The sequence below is a fragment of the Ambystoma mexicanum genome, chromosome 11, assembly GCF_040938575.1.
Source record: "Ambystoma mexicanum isolate Mex_15411 chromosome 11, UKY_AmexF1_1, whole genome shotgun sequence".
Taxonomy (NCBI): Eukaryota; Metazoa; Chordata; class Amphibia; order Caudata; family Ambystomatidae; genus Ambystoma; species Ambystoma mexicanum.
The window spans coordinates 1,379,356,830-1,379,368,832 of record NC_090934.1 but is presented as its reverse complement, the minus strand read 5'-3'; positions in this window follow the sequence as shown (position 1 = coordinate 1,379,368,832).

The following is a 12,003-nucleotide window of genomic DNA, read 5'->3' as shown; positions in this document are numbered from 1 at the left end:
ACCGTGACTCTCAAGATCTGACTTCATTCACATTCCGACAAATGCGTCTGAAAAGCACAATGTTGCCACAGGGGTACTGTGAGTCCCCGTCCATTTTCAATAGAGTCCTACAGATGGACCTAAGCAATATTGCATTAGAAAGTGTTGTCTTGCAATATGTGGACGACATCTTGATCTGCAGCTCCATGGAAGAACAATGCAGACACAATTCTATTCTGCTATTGACTATACTGGCTGAGAAAGGTTATAAGGTTGACAAGGAAAAGTTGCAGTATTGTCAACAGGAGGTGCTATACATAGGCCAGCTGATCTCACATGAAGGCAAGAAGGTGACCCCAGAAAGGGCTGAAGCCATATTGAACACGGCTAAGCCACACACGATAAAGCAAATGCAGAGCTTTCTAGGCCTATGTAACTATGTTAGAGCATGGCTCTTTAATTACAGCTCACACACCAGGCCTTTGCTTCAGGCTCTTAAGAAAGCCCAGGTGACAAAGGAAAAGATTGAATGGTCTGAGGCGATGGAAAAAGGGTTTGCTGAACTCAAAAGAGCGATTAGTACGGCTCCAGTTCTCGGGATTCCTAATTATGCAGAGGAATTCTACCTGTTTTCGCACACAGATTGCAACGTTATGACAGCAGTACTCGCTCTAAAAACTTTGTTGGGATACAAGCCCCTAGCATATTACAGCAGGATCCTGGACCCAGTAATGAGAGGCCACTTCCAATGCGAACAAAGTTTAGCTGCCACAGAGTTCGCCATAGAAAAGGCAACCACTATTGTGATGGGATGTTCCATGACGTTATACGTCGAACATTCACTATTCGCTATTTTAGAGAAACCTAAAGGCACGTTGACGTCTCAGAGAGCTTCTGCATATGAAGTGATCATATCGAATCCATCGATCAAAGTAGTTCGATATAAATCAGTGAACCCAGCTACATTCATAGCAGAGCCAGTCACTGAAGGAGAGCCGATACATGACTGTGCAAACTATGAAGAATTCAATGATGAAATCCCCAGGGTGAAAGAAAATGCCCTGGTGGGAGGAGAGATCGTTTTTATTGACGGATCTTCGAGAATCGACCAAGAAGACGGACAAAGATATACAGGCGTTGCCGTAATGAAACACATAGCAAACAGAGAATTTCAAGTACTCGTCAGTGCACGAATACCATCTCATTATTCAGTGCAGGCTGCAGAACTATTGGCATTGATACTCGCCATAGAGAATCACGCAGACCAGGAAGTAACGGTGTACAGTGACTCCGCCTATGTGACGTCCACAGTGCATGCAGGACTAGCGCGCTGGAAAAGGAGGGGCTACCTCCGAGCAGACAGTGCAGCATGCAGCCTTATTGGACAGGCTGATTAAGGCACTACAGCTCCCAGTGGGCATAGCGGTTGTGAAATGCGCTACCCACACCAAAGGGACAGATTTCATGTCACGCGGAAACCACGCAGCAGACACAGAAGCCAAGCGTATGGCCTCCAAAAGTGAGACGATTACGGAAGTGGAAGTGGCGTGCAGGTAATGATGGTGGGACTTACCAAACCTGAAGCCTATAGTAATCTGGGGCAGACACAACTAATGGAGCTTCAAGGGGAGGCACCACAGGACAAGAAGAACCTATGGAAACGTCAAGGGTGTTCTTCAAACCCCTCTGATGGATTGTGGTGGCAAGACAGCACTGGTAAACCAGTAATGCCTGTAGCCCTACTAAAAATAGCATTGGAGCAATTGCATTACCCACTACGCATGTCAAATGAGAATCTAGCAGTAACGCTCGCAGAAGACTGGTTTATACCGAATTTAGCTGAGCATGTTGCATTCTTTATGGTGAACTGCATAATCTGCCAGCAATTCACTGCTGGGCACACATTAAAAGTAGTGAGAGGAGTCATCCCCCAGCCAAATGGGCCTTTTCAGCACCTACATATCGACTATGTCGACATGATTCAAGTGTGCATCGGGTACAGATACTCAATTGTAGTGGTGTGTCCATTCTCTAGATGGATAGAAGCAGGTCCATGTACACACCCAGACTCTACCTGTGCAGCCAAATTCATGGTGAGAGAAGTGTTCCCTAGATGGGGGGTGTGTGAAGTGATGAGATCAGATAATGGGGGTAATTTTGTAAATTCAGTCTTTGAGCAGATTAGCTTGTTGCTTGGTATAAAGCACAAATTCTCGTCGGTGTATAATCCGGAAGGTAATGGAATTTGTGAGAGGCTCAATGGCTTGTTAAAGGAAAGGATAGCCATGTTGAAGCTTACTCTAAAGAATGGATGGTTGCACTGCCTTTCACTGGCATTGTATGCTCTTCGGAACCAACCAGGCTCCGACCATCATCTTTAGCCGCACGAGATAGTCACAGGAAGGAGAATGAATACTCCCCTAACCCCTCAAGACAGAACTAGATGTGATGCCCAGCCAACCCGAGAGGTCCTGGGATCCGAATTACAAAAATATCTGAACTGCATGACATCCAGTCTTACTGCAATTTCGGACCAACTGCAGCGACGGCAAAAAGGGTGTTGCACAGCACAAAATGCAGCAGGAGATGCTACAACAGACCCAGCTCAAGGTCTACGTGTTTCACTCGTCTTTCCTGGAGATGTGGTGTTAGTTAAAAAACACACGAGAAAGAGGTGGGATGAGCCAAGATTCAATGGCCCTTTCATCGTAGAGGACTGCACTCCTTCAGCTGTAAAACTGCAGGGCAGGAGAGCATGGATTTTTCTCAATGACATTAAGCCCTATATCGGAGAAAGTCCTCTAGCTGCACCCCACTGCGAAGAAACTACAGACAATGGGGAAGAACCTCAGCACGTGCAGACGAGATCTATGATGAGGAAGAAGGATGCATGAGCAGCAAAGCAAAGACGAAGAATTCTTGAGCAAATTGTGGCTTAAATTGGACATTTTCTCTAAGCAAAAAGAGGGATAAGGACATAAACGGATGCTCTGTGCATACTAGTTGCAGGGTGAAGAAGAAAATTGCGCATTTAAGCCACAACACGTTTTGGTGACACGAACTTGTGAAACAACCCACACTCCAGCAGTGTTGAGAAACAAGACTGTAAAAGACATTGATCAAGGACTTTTACCTTAAGAGCTAAACACAGTATCCTGAATCGTCAGATAACAAGACTTTGTTTGGCAGCATTTATGGTGTCCCCCAGCAGAAACATCACAGAGGACGTACTCACCTCCCAGTTAGTGTTGGCATCATATCCGTCGCTGGTAGGGAGGGTTACCAGTGTCACAGACGTTATCCAGAATCCTGCCAACAAGAAAGTAATCGGGCAACTACTTACCGCAATCACGGAAGCCTTCATTGGACTGCGTGAATATAGTGATAAGGACACAAATACTTCCACCACAGGCAATTATAGATGAACTCGTCAATATGCTTTTTTTTCGCATCATAGAGGAGTGCCCAGCTATTGTCGGGAGAACCACAGACACTCCCACGTTTATCCGAGATCCAACAAACTCTGAACTATTGAGCCAGCTGTGGACCAAGCTAAGTTATCTGGTCGCAATCCACACGTCAGGAAAGTGCAAGCATTGTTCACGTCAAGGGAAGAGCCTATAATCCTGAACCCAGCAAGGCAGGACAAATGTCCCTGTCACCTGAGGACAGCCGACTGGCTCACAATGTCCTCTTTCGCCTAGTAACTGACTTTCCGGAAATGGTAGGGAGACCTGTCGAGGTTGACGTCCTCACCTTCATCAGAGATCCAGCTAACGTCGCACAGATGGGAACGCTCCTCCATGGCATCATGCTGAAAGTGGAGCTGTCCAACTTTCATAGAGATTACATGAGGAGATTCCAGTGAAACCTTCCGCCGAGGGACAGATCGAGGAAGCTGAGACAAGCACTTCATCTTTCCGCCGAGGGACAGATCGAGGAAACAGAGACATGAACTTCACCTCTATTTGTTTTAATTGCCATTTTTCCCATTTCTTCACATTGAAGAGTGTCCAGCATGTCCTCAGGACTGAAGCAGATTCGGGGGGTGGGCGGGGAGCTCAACTACTTTCAATATACACAGTAAAAGTGACTTATCGAAGTGTTAGTCTAATCTATTTTTCCATAGTCTAGCAAGGAAACTGCATCCTGTATCAAGAGACAATCGTCACCCGCAAGAGGGGGGACACTTGTGAAGCACCAGACACTTTAGGACACAAACTGTTCAAGAACAACAGTGAATTGGGGGAAAAGATTAAAACATTGACATTTTTGTTATGATCAAGATGGGGGCCCAGAACAGTAACATGGTCCTCCCACAAGCAGAGGGGCGCCCCCGCTTCTCTGGAAGGAAATGCTGCCATTTTACCCACCGCACTATCACGTATCTATGCATTGTGGTTATCATTATTTTGCTGTCATTAACGTTCCAATTTCAGTACACCCGTCTGATGATGTACGCATGAGTCCCACAAAAGCACCCAGACCCTATATAGTTATTCCAGTCCCGAGAAAATCCGATGGTAAAGTAAATGAACTGAAAATAAATGTGATTAACAGTGACACATACACACTTGAGGTAACGAATGAAAAGAAGAGCTGGAGACAGGGTCAGCACGGAATGAATGAAAACATAGCACTGACAACTACACGCACCCACACAGTGAATGCACACAAGCCAGGGCATGTGTCATTGGCCACAGTACTTCAAGCGAAGCCAATCGAGACTACGAGACTGCCTACCGAACAACCAGCCCCGGAAAATAAGGAGAGAAACCGAGAAGAATCAAGAGAAAAGCCAACGAAAGAAGACTTAACAAAAGCCCTTAAAAAGACAGAAGCGGCTGTAGGAGAATTCACTGCAAAGACACAAATGTTAATAGATCATTTATTCCTGTTTATAGCTAGAGCAAAGAAATGGCATGAGGAACTGAAAAATAAAACTGCAGAGACTGTACTGACAATCATACAAGGAACAAGTACCAGGCCCACGATGCAGCCATACACTAGGCCGGTGACAGGCTGGTCGCTAATAAAGGCACTTATAGAGGGCAGGAAATGAATGCAAGAAGAGAAGGAGAGAATTGTGAAACCTCCACCTACCACACCGATGCAGATAAGGAAAGCTACTCCATTGACCAGAATTCCCGAGAGTCCTCAAGCAAAGAAAAGCCACACAGACGCGTTTAGAGATGTAGTTATAGCAAACTACAGGAAGACACTAAGGATCAAGAGGAGCCTGCATGAAGATAACGGTGAACTGAACGACAACCTGGACAGCACAGCACATCTAGGAAACAACATTTGGTACCAGCACATGAAAGAAGTTGGAAGAAGGAAATCAGAAGGAGAATGCGTTGTTTGTGCACTCCTACCGTACAGCATGGGAAATCCAAGATCTTCGTTGCTGTAGAAATCGATGTCCCGACAGCACACTGTCTTTCACACGTGGCAATGTGCAACACCAGAGGACAGTTCAAGGGAAGAGACGCCTCATTGATATGAGCAACCGAGACAAATTACACCGATGAAGACAATTATATACAGGACATTAAGACGAGAAACAGAGCCCATACAAGGAATCATGTGATCAGGTACGAGAAGCCTGGAGTTAAAGGAGCAGCAATCAGATGGGAAGTGAACCCAAAGCTGAATGTCCAAGGAAAGACTCAAGACGAGGCACAAAATTGTATGAATAGACGCCAAATTCAGATTTGGGGAACAGTGCTTTCACCAGACAGATGGGAAGAAGGAGTGGTGATCTGCCGAGCATGGATGGTCTTTGGAGCCTATAAGGAAGCAATAGAGAACTCTCATAGGTTGTTCAAACCTTTATGGCCGAAACTCACAAGATTACTGACATGGGTTGAAGACAGAGGAGGACCCCTGCAGATAGTGCCACTGGAAAACCTGAATTTGTGCTTCAGGAACAATGGCACGAGGAAGATGGGAGAGAATCAGAACTGCGGACGAATCTTTGAAGCTCCAGGAATGACTCACGGAACCGCAGTAATTATGGATCATTACTGGGCGTGTGGATCCAAAGCATACATAAGATTGCCAAAAAACTGGGGAGGCATATGCACAATAGTGAACGTCCACGTTCCTGCACTAGTGATCCCGAAAGGTGACCTGAATATTGACAGTTTCTGGAAAGCAGATGCTCACCTGAGGAAAAGGAGATCTGTGGAACTGATATCCCGAAGGAAGAGAGAAAATTACTTTTCTACCAAATCAGAAGAAGCATTCCATGCAATCCCATATGAGCACAGGCTCTTCAGCCTCACCTCATCTGTGTTCACAATGATCATCATGCCAAGATTCCAGGTTGGAGCAAATACTAAGCGGTTGCAAATCACCAGATGGGAATTACTGCAAACCATGAACTCGACAATAAAGGGATTCAACGCAATCAAGGAAGAGTTAAGAGCAATCCGACTGATGACTCTACAGAACAGATATGTGCTTGACATGATCACAGCAAAGGTTGGAGGAGTTTGTGCAAAAATCAGAGAATCATGTTGCACATTTATACCTTCACATGACGAAGAAAATGGAACCTTGACAGAAGCCATAGAGATGCTAATGAAGCTACAGAACCAGGTGATCGATGAAACTGATGAAGTTGATGACGACAGCTGGTTTGGAACACTTTTCTCATGGGTCCCACAATGGATGGCACACATATTCAAGTTCCTGGGAGCCCTGCTACTTATGATACTATTAGGATTTTGTATTATCAACATAATTATCTCGCAATGCCAGAAAACTGTGAAGAAAGCCATAGGGATGATGATCATGATCGAAGCCCAGAGACCTGACTCATGAAGAAATAAAAGTATTTGTGAAGGCCAGCGAATATGCGCCAGAAGGAACAAAATTTGTGTATCCCAGGAAACGAAGAAAGTACGAAGGAAAATGGATTTATTGTAGCCCAAATGGACAATGCCAGCTAATGACCTGGAACAAAGACGAACATGTAAAAACAGCAGGAAGTTTGAAATGAGTGATACAAATTTGGACTCCAAAGAGACACTCCTTTGTACCATCATGTACAAACCCAGAAGATGAAGAAGAAAGGAATACAGAAGAACCAAGCAAGGTGAATAAAAAGGAGGAAGCAGAAGTGGTCGATGAAACTACCAGAGGGGGGAGTGCAGAGGAGGTCCCAGGGACGTCATTTAGGGGTCACCAGAGGTCACAACTGTGACCTCTCAGGTCTCCCTTGCGACCTCTAGAAAAAAAAAAAAAAAAAAAAAAGTTTTTTTTTTTTGTAATGCAAGTTCGTGGGCTGTGGCCAGACCATGTGGCTCTTGGTTTTGGAGTGGCTGGCTTTCTTGTTGAAGCCCCTTAAAAAAAAGAAGAAAAGGAGTGACCCAAGTCTAACACTTTCAGCACTGACCCTAAATAAGAAAGATTAGGAATACCAAATAATGTGTCTTTCTGGAATTCTATACAATAATTGATAGACTCATTAAAGGTTTATTTCAGGCACACTTCAGGGGGTGAGTCACTGATTTAGTCTGTTCTTAAACGCCTCAACTCAGCCTTTCATCCTTCTGAGGTTGATAAATGAGTACCAACACAGGTTGGGTGATATTGGGTGTTTTTTTTTTCTATATAAAGCACTTAAGCGTAAGTGCAATATAAAAACACATAATTATCATTTGGTCATGGATGTCTGCTTGCATTCACAGTAATTTGGTAATATGGGCCTATACACACTGATCTTAACGATACATATGGCGATCCATTCTTGTATGAAATGTACATCACATTATAGTGATGTCGTAACCATATTTTTTGTAGTGTACAATGCTATGTGATAGCACTTCCTGTTTTGTCAATGGGTGAAAGTTTGCGTTCCATCCCATCCCACAATATCACTTCGGGGTGGTATCAAATGACATCACTTCATGTGATGTTACCAGGGGGCAAGTGATGTCACTTCCGCTACCCCTAGCATTTTGGTGAAATGACGTCGCTGGGAGGTCCCAGATATGGCCTGCACTCCAGCCACCCATTTTGAAATACCATGAACATACTCGCCGAGATATGTGACGTATGAGGAGCAAATAAACCAACAGAGAGCCACACTGGGGCTCTGCCCAGTGCCCATCAGAAGAGAAATACCTGTTGAAATGCCAATAACCAGACAACCATGGGCAGCACGGTACCCATTGAGACAACCGTACCTACAGCTAACACGACTTGAAGACTACTGTCAGACTGTCCCAGAAGAGACCCAAAGGGCCTTAATCGTAGGTGAATGGTGACGTCACGAGGGCCCGGACAGACGTACAGATGAACGAACAACAACCAAAAGTTGACACACTATGGCGAAACACCATGGATAAAGATATCACAGACATAGAAGAAGAGACGATGTCGAAATATAAAGAAACATAACCATAAAGCAGGATGAAAGTATGCAACCAGCTAAAGCCTGTACATAGGCTTGTAACGCAAGAAGCTAAGAAAACAGTACGGCTTGCTATGCTTAGTAGAAGAATAGAGCGGCAAGCGCCAACTATATATATATATATATATATCTACCTCAATGAAGCACATTATATAAGTGCAGTCCACTTTACATGAAAGCAAAATGGCCAAGATTCATATACCAGCACAAAGCCAGATGGAAGAGTGGAATCAAAACTTAGCAAGAAGCAGCTCATGCCTAGGAATTCAAGGTCAACCCAAGGAAGGGAGGAGAGCGGCAACTCTGAAGAATCGAAAATTAAGAGCATAGGAGCCTGCCCGTGAAGGTCGAGATAAGGAGGCCCAGGCAGGTGGCGAGGCCGAAGAGAGAATCAAATACGCAAATAGATGGAACATGAAGCAGCTTCACAGTGTACTGACCCGTGACCAGCCAAGCGTGAAGAGGTACCAACGTCTGATGTCACCCAAACCCAGAGGATGCCATAACGTTTCCAGATAAGAAGCTACAGTTTCGAGGCCTTCCTCAGCCAACTAATTGACACATAGCCCTAAAGTACTGATTGATGGAAGGGAGGCAGGGTGAATCTTGGGGCATGTCGCATCTGGGTAACCATTTTGCAAGCTGCTAATTAAAGTGGAGATTTATGCCTAGGAGTGTAACCGACTCAATCACAATGGACCAAATAATCTAGGGTCCTATAGCTAGTAGAACCAATGAGATGTCGTACTTGTAGTGACGTCTAGCACGAGTAATGTAGAGGGATGGGCGTAGACGCCCACCCGATAAGAGTTATCCAATCCTCACACCCCGTTACCATGTACAGTTATAGTACCTATACTTAAGTTACCTTTTCCAACCAATAGACTTGCATGACAAACTTTCGAGTGTTACACGTCAATGATGACGAATATTGCCTACAAAAATTGCTGTTTGAATGAAGATTGTGGGAGTTGAAGCGAGACGGGCGATCGCATCACTGATGATTTCCTAATGTTTCCCCGTTTTTTTTTGTACTTGTCATTAAACAGACTTCCCTTTGCCAAACCATTTCAATTGTCCTTATTGATTGGTGTTGGAGTAAGTGAATCCTGCATCCCATCCTCCTCAAGGTGCAGCTATCTCATCTTAAAGTACTCGAGGGTGCGCTCTGATCCCATGGGCCCGTCAGAGGTCACTCCACCCTCTTGTACAGTGCTATATAATAACACATCATTATCATTTGGTCAAGGACGTCTGCTTGCATTCACAGTAATTTGGTAATATGGGCCTATACACACTGATCTTAACAATACATATGTCTATTCTTGTATGAAATGGATATCACATTATAGTGATATCATAACCATATTTTTGTAGTGTACTTAGGAACAATGCTATGCAATGCAACTTCCTGTTTTATCAAAGGGTGAAAGGTCGCGTTCCATCACTTCCTGTGATATCACTTCGGTGTGGGGTCAAATGACATCACTTCTTGTGATGTCATCAGAGGTCAAGGGTCATGCGATGTCACTTCTGCTACCCCTGGCGTTTTGGTGAAATGACATCCCTGGGAGGGGCAGTGAAATCCTGCACTCAATAAAGGAAATAGTCAAAATGAAAGGCAAAACCAGCTTTATTAACAATCCAGGGATAGAATACAAGCAATTGAGTTGCAGCTCTCAAAGGGTATCGTACAAAACAACGGTTTATGAATCAAAAATACGTCACTACTGACATCATACTACAATCTTAGTTACAAAAACCTATGGGGTGGAGAGGTTAAGGGAATTGACTATGTATACATGACATAGAGTTTAGTCTTCCAATTGGACATTATCTATCTGATGGCTCCACCTGGAAACACCTCTAAAATGATAATAGTGAATACATGTCATCTCTACCATAAGCTATTGGTTGGTGCAACATGTACTGGGTGGCTTAGCATTGGGGGTTTTCATTGGTTGGCATCTTACTGACCAAACTTGAGCAATTGACGGTCGTCACCACATGAGTCAAAATGGGAGCAGGGGGAGAGAGGCCCAGAAACTGCTTTCCTTTCAATTAAAAAAGATGCAATTTCTTATTCCTAGGCCATGAGCCAGAGCGAACCCTTTAAAGTTAACCTTGCATGGCGCTTAATTTCTGAGAATATGTGGGGAGATGAAGCATGTGCCAATCTGTGTCCAGGGCTAATGAATAGACAGTATTCTTGAATTATGGATCACGTGTGCTAATATGAGCGTGAGTGTTATTACTTTCTCAACCACTAGAGACTTAGTCAATCATTTCTTTATAACGTTTTGGGCTCATAATTATCCTGCACCTGGCTTCCAAAGGCTGGTTATTCTATAATTAATCTTAGAAAAATAAACCTTGTGCTATGGGAATTATTATCTTGTGTTCCTTCTGAGCCATCGAAACCCTCCCTAATTTCTCAATAACCGTGGCAGCTACGTGGGGAGTGGCCAGGCAGCCATGGGATAAGTTGGGCTTCACTGTCGCTCCTACCGATCCTACAGAATCTTAAAATGCGCATATGAACGAAGTGATGTGGATGACATTCGAACGGACCCACAGCTGTGTGAAGAGGCGTAGCGTACAGCGAACGACTCTGGAGCTGGAATCGGGAAAGGAAATGGAAGTTACGACATAAAGTAAAGTCACAGAGGCTCGCGAATGCCCTGGCAAAATGGCCACCACGGGAGAACAAAGGAGATAGGACCCGCACTCAAAGGATTCGTTCCACGGCATTGAGAGTACCCCCAGCTCAACAGGAGATAGTGAGGACGCCTCACGGTGCAGAGCAGCTTTGTGGTGGCTGGGGAGCACTTGCGCGAGGTACGTGCCGAGTCCCTGCAGCGCGCTATTATAATACGGAACGGCTCCGCGGGCAACTGGGGAGCGGACCCTCGGCTTCCGATGACACGAATACCGACATAAAGGTCACCGCCGAAAGAAGCTGATGTGCGTAGCAGCGCACTCACGAAGTCTGATCAGAGCGTGGGTCTCCCTGTCGTGGGCGCAAGATTACTCCAGTGGACATAAGAACGCCGGACACGGTGCCGGATTGCCCTCAATGGGGACTGAGAAAGTCCCATTAACATTTCCTTGAGCGCACAACGTAGCATGAGAGATGTGCGCTGCTCCGAGCAAGAATCCAGTAATATTACAAGGGGCGAGTCCCAACGTGCAGCAACAATTAACGCATGAAATATGTGGTGCTTACACCCTGCAATGATGGATAAAAAGAGCCTGATGCCCTCATTAAGCCACACAGCCAGTAGTGCGTCTTGCTGAGGGAAATTGTGTACCCAGGCGAGAGCTGAAGCAACGAAATCCACAATCACAAGCAGCAGTGCAGGACTTTGCCTGGTTAGACTTGTTGCGGGCCGATCCAGAAGCAACAAAAGGCGGAGTCATGCATGGGCGGAACCCAAGGGTGCAAGGGCCATATCACGTAGCACAACTTCAGTGAATATATGAAGCATAAACTAGCCCCAGAATAGCGTGATTGGGCGACTGTAGCCACAGGGAACCAGACAGGCAAAGGATGCAGGCACAAGCACGGTAAGGACGGACTCGCTGAATACAGGCGAGAGCCA